The following is a 10,227-nucleotide window of genomic DNA, read 5'->3' as shown; positions in this document are numbered from 1 at the left end:
CCTTCTCAGGCTCAGAGAGAATGTGCCTGTACAGCGTCTGCCCTGAGGGCTCCCTCAGAGTGACAAACACCACTACAGACACAGAGAGACTAACGGACAGAGATGGAAAGCCTCCCCTCCTCTGTCCCTGGGTCCAGAGACACCTTGAGGAGGTGTGGCTGGAGTGGTCTGCTGAGGCTTGATCATGGTGGCCTTGAATGCCAGGCCCAGGAGTGGTGGTAATAACAGCTGTTGGCTGCAGCTGGAAGCACTGTAAGCTGGTGTGGGTGTGGGGATATGACTGCGTGCATGTGTTTATGCATGTGGAGACTCAGCAAGGGGTGTGTGTGTGTGTGTGTGTGTGCTGGTGGGTGGGTGCCTGCACTCCTTTCCTGCTGCCCTGGCCTCTCTGGGAAGCACACCTGCACTGCTGCGCTCCCAGGTGGGCAGGCAGGTGTCTGCCTGCCCACCACCACAGCCACCTCTGCCAACGTGTCACGTGGGCAATGAACACATCAGGTCATTAAACAGAAGCTCAATTCAACTTAACTTCTTGGAGGAAAGCAGCTGTACCAGCTGAGGGATGGCAGTGCCGTGGGAGATGGGGGCTGTGGCGGCTGCAGGGAGGGGATGGGAGCTGGCAGGGCAGGGAGGGAGGGGTGGCTGCCAGAGCCAGCTGTGGAATGCACCCTGGGGAGGAGAGCAGAAGCCAAGGGGAGGGGAAAGGAACTACGACGGGGTCACTGACCAAAGGGGCCAGACCAGGACTGGGTGGTGGCAGAGAGAATGGAAAGGATGGAAAGGAGAGCCAAGGTGGACAGGAGGATGAACTTGTGTCCTCTCAGCTTCCCAGGGGTCCTCTCCTGGGGAGCAGGGCCAGCCATCGAGATATAGACATAGCATCCAGCTTCCAGGACACCTCACATCCTACTCCAGTGTCAATGCTGGTCCTGGACTCTGCCAAGGGTGCCCAGGGGGTCTTTTTGACATGCCACATCTTGCACACAGGAGACCTGGCCCGGTGTGTGAAAGCCCCTATCACTGGAAAGTCATTCATCCATCCATCCATTCATTCATTCATTCAGTGATGTGTGCTAAGCACACCAGGCTCAGGGTTTGGCAAAACAGATACCAAGAGGAGTCATCCACTGTCTACCCTTGAGGGGGCAGAGTACTACAGGAGACAATGCGTACACAGATCAGCATCCTACAGCTGTGGAGGAGGCTCAGGAGCCTGGCTCGGGGGAGGGGCCCAGAAGGCTTCTGCAGTTCGTGACCCCTGAGCTAAGGCCGGAGAATAAGAGTGATTAACCAGGGACAGGAGTGGCATAGGAGGAGGCCAGGGAGGGAAGACGCTTGGGCATGGGGGATGGCAGGGGCACGGGCAGAGGGCTGATAAGAACACCCTCCAGAGATGGCACCTTGTCTATCTGTGAGGATGAGGGGCCAGAGTAAGGATATGTAGGTGGTGTTGGAGAAGTCAGCGTGGTGGGAGTGCGAGGGCCTGGGGCCCCACTGAGGAGCTTGGGCTGGTTCTAAGGACAATAGGGAGCCAAGGTCCATCTGGAGGCTGGATTGTCCAGGACAGCGTGTTGTAACCTGGTCTCTGCAGGGGCTTCAGGGCCAGGAAGAGGGATGAACTGGATGTGGGTGGGGGCAGCACGTCTGGGGATAGACCCTGAGCTCCAGGCATTCAAGGGATGCCCATGGAGTTGTCCCATGGGGTGACTGGAGGCAGAGGTCAGGACCAAGGAGTACAATATATGCACCAGGCCCCAGGATGGGAATAATGCCACAGGCAGGGATGGCCTGGGGGAGGAGGTGTGAGACCAGCAGCGAGGGACAAAGCCGTGGGGACAGCCATGGTCCAGGGGCAGCTAGAAGAAGACATGTCTAAAGGGCCTGAGACAGTGTGGCCAGGGGGCAGGAGGGGAGGCAGGTGTGTGATGTAGAGAGCCGGCGCTGACAAGCTGTATGCTGATGAGGGGCTGCTGTGTGCATGTCAGAGTCAGTGGGGCCACAAGGGCCTTGGAGGGAGTCAGGCTGCAGGAGGTGAAGAAAAGAGTGCGGGCACCAGGGAAGGAGTTTTGGAGAGATGAGTAGACAGATAAGAAGAGCTGGAGGCCACAGGCAGGAATGGGGATGGTTTAAGTGGGGGAGACAGATGTGGGAACAGTGGGAGGAGGGGTTGGTGGAGGGAGTGATGGAGATGAGGAGCAGAGCATAGGGCACCTTAGCATGAACGTAGACGTGTGATCTTGGCCAAGTCCCTGCCTCAGTTTCCCCATCTGTAATATGAGGGGCTCCCCCTCACTCATGGGCACTGAGAATCCCATAGTGAGCAAGACAGCCTGGTACCCCCTCTGGGTTCACAGCCTAGAGGGGGCCAGACAAGAAGAGGCTCACTCCTCAAGGAATTAATCAAGGAAAGGGGAGTTAAGGCACTGTGTAAGTTCAACAGAGGCCGGGCCTGCTCACATGCTCACTCCCAGTTGTCCCTGGGAACCCCTGACCCCTTCATTCTCTCTCCATGGATTGGGGATAAGCAAGTGCCCTCCCCCATCTCTCTGTCTTGGCACAGGCCTGGCCAATTGGCCTCCTTCGTCTCCAGGACCATACTGATTTTCTGAGATGGTCGTGTGAATTTGATGCTAGGGCTAGGGGCAGGGCATGAGGTACATTGAGGCGGCAGGACATGAGAGGGCCTGACTGGGCATGAAGTTTACACTCAAGGAAGTACAAGATAGAGAGGTTGTGTTCTGGTAATAATGTTTGAGCACCCATATCCAGCCATGCCTGAAGCTCATAGACCTGGACTTTTCAGTTACTTGTGCCAGTAAATTCTGTTTTGTGACTGAGGTAACATGAATCATGGTTTGTGCTTCCTAATTCATGACCTTAAGGGTGAGAGTGCCCCCTGTGCTTGGTCAGGTCGGGTGAAGGGGAAATACTTTCTCAGCAGAGAGTAGCATGAGCAAAGGCCATGGGGTCGAGAAAAACTTGACACTGTTGAGAAATTGAAAGAAGCTGTTGGGACAGAGAAAACAAGCATGGAGGCAGGAGACCAGGGAACGCTGAAGCTGCTGTTCTGGAGAGAAATGAGAGGGTCTGTGGAAAGAATGGATCAGGGATTGAACTGAGCAAAGGAGGATGGTGGAGCCAGTGAAGAGTGAAGACCAGCCAGCAGGGACTTCCATCTGGGGCTCAGGAGGGCATCGGGGAGATCCTCGGAAGACTGGAGCCTTGGAGAGGCCAATCGCAGAGATGGAAAAGGGAGTGCAGGACTAGACCCAGGGTGGAACCCCAAGTAGCAGCCAGACCAGTCATGGGACACAGGGTAGGGGGCAGTGGGGTCTGGAGAGGCAGGCCACCCCAACCACTGTGTGACCTTCTCAGTGGGGTCTTTGGTGGCCTTCACCTGAGCCATTTCAGGGTATAGAAGGGTTCCAGCAGAGTTGGGACAGGGGAGAGAATGGGGATAGGAAGCGTGGATGAGATTGTAGACACCCAGGCTTGGCAGGAGGTGTTGGAGAGGCTCAACCAGCACCTTCCGAGCATCAGGTCCACAGACCGTCTGAGTCCCTCCCCAACCCCCGCCTCCCATGGAGCAGATGAGCCAGTCAGTAAGGGTTCACTGAGCCCCCTTCTCCTCCTCCACTGTGGTGCCATACAGGACTGAGGACAGGAGACACAGGACCACTCAGGAGGGGTCAGAAATGACAAGGGGAGCATCCGGAAGGTCAGGGGAGCAAGGGAGCTCAGGGGGAAGCACCAGGCCCACTTGAGAGTGTGTGGCAAGAGCTGTCGAGGTGAAGGGGGTGTTCCAACACAGTCAGGGGACCAACAAAAGAGGAGGCGAGTGGTCAGCCTGATGGCAGGACCCAAGAGACACAGGAGGCAAGGCGGCCCTCCACCGAGACCTCAGCCTTAGCCTCCTCTCTCTTTTGTGAGATGCAGCTGCCCCTGTGGCTCCTGTTGGGGAGGTGGGGGGAGACCCAAGCCCCACCCTGAATCAAACTCCCCCAGGCCCCACCCCACACCACCGGGTGGCTAAAAATAAAAGCAACGATAATTTCCCAAAATGAAACCTCCACTTAAACACTTAAAAAGCAATAAAAACTCAATTTTCTTTCTCTCAATTATTTTACTTATTCCATTTTCCAAAAGGTTCACCCTGTTATGAAGATGCATTTTTCCCCATCAGTGGCAGCATTCTCCACCATTACTCAAACTGACTCAGCCTCCCTCTGCCAGGAGGGTCGCCTGGTCTCTGTGGCAACGGGATGCTGCGGAGGACTGTGACTTCACCCCTGCTGCCTGGTTGGTGGGGAAACTGAGGGGACAATAGCTGCCCCCCACCACGAACTCATGCCTTGGTTTCCCAGCCTCCCAGCTCTGCCTCCCAGCACTGTCCCTTTGGCCTCCCTGCTTCCAAGCCTCCCCACCAACCCATGCCCTCTGCCTCCTGACCCCTCCATTCAGGCCTCCCTGAAAGGGACCTGTGGGGAGGGAGATGGAGTCCCTCGGCCCTCAGACAGCTGGAGGCCTGGTTTAGGGGAGCAGACCCAGTGCTTCATCACAAAGCCCTGACACTGTAAAAATTAGGTTTCTGATGTCATTAGTGCTTTGTGATCAGCTCCATTTGTATCGTGCCCGCCCTATTGCCTCATCTCTGCTAATTGTTTTTACTCGCCCCTTCCATTTTTAAACTGCTGTCTTGTTGGATTTTAATTTTTAATTATTGCTGCCTCCCTTTCTTTCCTAATCGGTCCAGGCCCCTATCCTTGTGCTGTGGCTGCAGTTGGCTTCCTCAGAGTGGCCAAAGCTTGCCCACCACCTGCCCCAGTCGGCCCCGGGTGGTCACAGCCTTGCTCCAGAGGCCGACCCAAACACCTGACGCCTGGTGCAGAGAAGGCATTTTGATCTGGGTCCATCGTCCAGACATACACTGGGCACCACGTGTACAGGGCTGTGAGTGCAGTGATCCTAGGGGGATATAAATGACCGGATCCCCCTGAGAACTTGCCTTTGCCCTGTCGTGGGAGGGCTGCCACCACCTCCTCTCCCAACTCCCAACAACTGGCCAGCCCACCCTGCTTTCCTCATGGCCCTGGGCCTCTGAGATTTACCGCAGTAGGACACCAGCCTCCTCCCTCACTGCCCAAAGCCCAGAGGTCACTCTCAGCCTCACCTCTGATCCATTGTTCACACAGGTACTCCTGCCTGGGATGCCTTTCCTCCTCTTGGCTCTGCTGAATCCTGCTCAGTGCTCTCTGACTGTTCATTGGTCTGTCCCTTTGTTTATCCATCTGCCCATCATCTACCTATCTATCCATGCATCCCCTCTATCTACCCATCTCTCTGCCTACTTGCCAGCCTGTCAGTGGGTCTCCTAGTCTGATTTTTTTGCCCCTCCGTCTGCCCAAGTCTCTCTTTGCATCTGCCCTAGCCTGGTTCCTTCCCCTGGTGTCTGCCCATAAGGCCTCTGGTTTTCCCTTCTCCATAAGCCACAACTCCGTGGAGGCCTCTTCTACATTTCACTTGGTCACAAACAAGTCAGAGCCAAGTTCCTGGGAAGTCTGAAAATTGAGCCTGATCTCCATTTCCCCCAGCTTGTGTTACACATGTTCCTGTCTCCAGGCCTTTGCTCCCAGCAGGTATGCCTGCCGGATGTGCCCTCTCTTTCCCTTGACACATCCAATGACTACAGACACACACACACACACACACACACACCTGCCCAACCCAGTTAGTAGGACTGGGTCCTGTACTAGGGCTGCCACTCTCTTGCTGTGTGACTTGGCCAGATCCTTCCCTTCTCTGAGCTCCCACCTTTATCATCTATAAATGGCCCCTCTCAGGGCTGCTGTGAAGCTCATAGGAGTTCTGGGTGGACATGTAACCACATGTCCACTCTGAGTGGACAGAGAGGCCAGGGGCTGTTTTTCCCCATCCTTTGGAACCTCTCCCCCAGCCCCACTTTCCCCTCTCTGAGCCCCTCTACCCTCTCCCTCAGTGGAGTCATTACTGGGTTTCAGCAGCTGAGCTTTCTAAAGCCGTTTGATGCTCAGAACAACCCTATGACATAGGGACCATCAACAGCCCCAGGGAGGGAAGAGAAGTATTCAAGATCTCACAGCTAATAAGGGCAGAGTATAATTTGAACCTAGGACTTTGCAGCTTGTTTTGGGTTGGGTCACTGGGTGCTGGTGAGCCTGGGTGCTCCTGAAGGTAGGGATGGGCAGCACGGGCCTTGACCAGCAGTTTTAGTTCACCTGGGTGCTGGACCCATGTTTCAGATTGAGACAATGAGGCCCGGAAAAGGAAGAAATTGCCAAGGTCACCTGTGAATCCTGGTCTATCAGGGACTCTGTCTGGCAGAAAGATGGGCCCCCGTACTATGGGGGGAGGGCTTGCACGGCCAGCTGCCCTGGGGAATGTGTGAATCGGGCTGTGGTCACAGGTGACTGAGATCTTTTCACACCCAGTTATCCTTCCTCCCTGCCTTGGTCTGTTTGCTTCTTCAGTGGTGTGAGGGGCAGTGCAGCACCAGGATACAAAGAAACCACACCTGTCTTGCTCACTGTCCCCCCTGCCAAGCCCCCAGCACAGGGCCTGGCACAGATGCCTTTGGTGACTGAATGCATGAAGGGAAGAAGGAATGAACATCCCATCCCCACTTGGCCACTACTGAGTGTAGCCCCAGACACTAATGGGCCCTTCAGCCAGAAGCACCTGGACTTCACAAGAGGATCTGGAGGAGGTGAGGCACTGCTGATGGAACTGCATCAGAGTTGGGAGGCGACCGGAACAGGTTGCCTTCCTGGTACCCCCGCTACCAGTCCTCACAGCAGCCTCGGAGACTCAGGCTCCTGGTCGGCTCTGTTGGCCTGCGGTGTGCCCCGACCCAGTGTCCCAGACTTGGTACCCTCCCTGCAGGCGGGGCGCAACAGTGCTGGGGCAGCCGGAGCGCCAGCGGTGGGCAGTGCCACCTGGAGGGATGCACATGCGCGGGGCAGCCGCCTGGCCCTGCCGCCGCCTCCCGTGCCCCAAACGCGCGAGAAAAGCAAACAAAGACGTATTGGTTTCTGATCTATTAGAGGCGCAGGAGGGGGGAAATCAATGTTTAGTAAATGTGAAAAGAGAAAATCGTTCCGAAAAGGCAGTCTATTTCCAAGCCGGAGAGGGGTTCGTAAACAGCACAGGCCATTGCGGAGGAAGCACCGCGGGCCATAAAACTCCCCCAGCGGAGGAGGAATGTTCGCATAGCTAGCAGGACCCTGACTGCAGAGGCCAAGGCTGGGCTCCTCACCCAGGCTTAGTGTGGGGAAAGGTTTAGCCATCGTCCTTTTAAAGCCACACCCAGGCACCTCACGTTGGCCATGCTGCTGCCCCTTAATCCCTTCCATGGCCCCCCATTGTCTGCGTTGCATCTGAGCCCCCTCCTTGGCCTGCAGGGACTTGCATGGTGGACCCTCCCTCACCCTGTCCTGGCTTATGGCTCTGACACCCTGACTGCCTGGGAGTTAGCTGTTCCCAGGAGGGTCAGGGGTCTGGCTTCCTGGAGGAAGGGCGTTTGAACCGGGCTTTGAATCATGTGGAGAACTTCTCCAGGTTAAGAAGAAAAGGAATGGTAATTTGGGGTGGGGGAACAGTATATGCAAAGGTCAGGAGTACTTGGGAAGTAGCCACAGGCTCTAAGGAGGTGGATGCAAGCAGGGAAGGGGAACTTTTGTTTCAGAGTGGGTGGCTGAGGGAGGAAGAGGTGCTGGGGATGGAGGTGGGAGCTGGCATCCAGGTAATTGGGAGGGCCTCAGCCAACCCTCTGGTCAGGCTGCACTGGCTCCAAAGGGTCCAGAAAAAAAAAGCAGAATCAGAGAACCCCTGGGAGGCCACAGATGGGAGGCTGAAGTTGGAGTAGTTCCTGCTCTGGCCCCAGCTGGGCTGCTAGACTGTTAGAACCACCTCTCTGGATGGCTGGGACGCTGCCCTGCCTCTCCATCCCACCAGCCCCTGGTGGCTGGCATCTGTTCCAGAGAATGGGGTGCGTGGGATGGAGCCTTTTGTCCTCTCCATTCATCAAAACCTGGTGGGCCGCGCTGGGAAGTATTGAATTTTAGCTTAAGATGGATGGCACGACTGGAGTCTCCTTTACAAATGAATTATATTCTGCTTACCATGTGTGTGTGCGTGTGTGTGAGCATGTGCGAGTACTAGATGGGGGTGTGGATTTGAGGGGCACACTCCCATGGGTGGGCATGCATGTTTAAGAGTATATGTGCATGGGGAGGAAGTGGTGGCTAGGGTGCAGGCAACTCTTGCAAGGAGTTTGATAGAGAGGAAAAAAGTCCTTGAGGGTGAGGGCAGGGAGGGTGAGCAGGGAAGGGCAGCAGCTTTGTTTTTATCACTGCTGTTACTATATTGGTACAGGACCCTGTTGCCTGCACTAAGTCCCTTCCAGGTGAGTCTTTCAGTTTCATAAGATCACGTGAGGTTGTGAGGTCAGATTGTTTATCATCCCTATTTGCTGAGGAAATGGAGGTTCAGAGAGGTGAGGTGACCTGCCTGGGGTCACACAGCAGGATCCTGGAGCTGGGACTCCAGAGCATGGCTGGGGCCTGAGACTATTTTCCTCATGGGGAGGTGACTCTGAGAGAAAGGTGAGTTAGAGAGGAGAGAGTGGAGGGCAGGAGTTGAGAGACATGGGGGACTGGAGTACCCCAGGGCAGAGCACTGAGATCTTGATTGCTCTGGGCAGGAAAAAAAGCCTGGAGAAAGAATGTCCCCAGGTGAATGGCCCAACAGAGAGGCCTTTCTTCAAAGCTTAGGGGAAACCAACTGGACCCCTAACCCCTCCCTGAGACTTTGCAACCCCACCTCCAACCCAGGATGTCTGCTTCCATTCCACCCCTCTGGACCTCTGCTTTCCCATCTGTACAACAAGGTGCCTGGACTGGGTTAGGGGAGTGGAAGACTGCTGGGCTTCTCCGGGCTCTGACCTTCTGGAGCTCTGTGTTAGGCGTATGCACAAGTAAGTGGGCACATGTTTTTGTGGCGGAGTGTGTGCATGCCCAAAGGGGAGCACAAGTACAAAATGGGGGTCCGAAGGAATGTGGGCATGTGCTTGTGTGGGTCCCAGCCCATGGGGCTGGAGGAGCGTGCTCACAGGGGGGAGGGAGCATCCCAAGGGTCTGCTAGGTCAGCTTAGCCCAGGGTGAGAAGGGTAAGTGAGTGTGGGCATGAGCAACAAATCAAGGTAGGCCAGGCCTGTACCTGGGTCTGGGGGTGGGGATGGGGCAGGGATAGGGTCTGGGTGCAGGGAGAGGAAGCAGAGGAGACCGTTGGATCTCAGGACTTGAATTTCCACCCACCATAGCCCATTCCCATCCCTGCACCCACTCTGGCCTCACTGCTCAGGGCAGCCACAAAGAAAACAATTTTGCTCCAGCTAAGGCCAGCAGGAGATGGAGACTGTGATAAGGGAGCTTCAAGGTGAAATCAACCAGCATAGCCCTGGCTGGTCAGGGGAGGGGTTTAGCGGGGGGCGGGGGGGGGTGGTTAGAAGGAGGGTACTCAAAGAGGCTCTGGGGTGACGGAGTCTGAGGAAGGAGGGATGAGGAGAAAGTCCACCCTGGGGGCCAAGCTGCAGAGAGGGGAGGACGAGTTCAAGGACACCAGAGGTGGAGGGACTTGCTGAGGAGGGTGTAAGCACTGAGAAGGGCACTTTTAGGCCCAGTCCCAGTGGGACCCTCAAGGGGTCACCTCCCCAGCACCTCCTGAGTCGTGGAGTTGTCATCCAGTGTGAGCGTCCAGGGCGGCAGGACATGGGCTACAGGACTGGGGAGCCTAAGTGGCAAGAGGAGGCCCGGGCTAGGCTTTGGCCTTGAGTGCCAATGGAGGACAAAACATGGCCAGCCTCAGGACTGATGAGCAGGAAGATGGGTAGGGGGTTTCTGGCACCAGAGGCGGCACCCCTCCCCACTTCAGGAAGGCAGGCATCTTTCACCCCAGATGCCTGGTGTCAGGTGGGCACCTTCACCAGGGGAGGTATTCCCAGGCAGGGAACAGGTGATAGGGAGCAGGTGTCAGATGCAGGCCATGCCAGGACCTGTTCAGCCAACCTGCTTCAGTGTCCCATCCTGCCATACTTTGAGGTCAAGAAGGACTGGGCAGTGGACTAGGGAAGTGGGAGCAGCTAGATGGGTGGGGCCAGGGGCTGTAGGTGAGGGAAGGAGGAAAGGTTCAGGC

This window comes from Delphinapterus leucas, chromosome 10, assembly GCF_059928025.1.
Source record: "Delphinapterus leucas isolate spDelLeu-1000000601 "Yukka" chromosome 10, BTC_Dleu_Yukka2, whole genome shotgun sequence".
Classification (NCBI taxonomy): domain Eukaryota; kingdom Metazoa; phylum Chordata; class Mammalia; order Artiodactyla; family Monodontidae; genus Delphinapterus; species Delphinapterus leucas.
The sequence above is the reverse complement of the archived record's forward strand: the minus strand, read 5'-3'. Positions refer to the sequence as shown.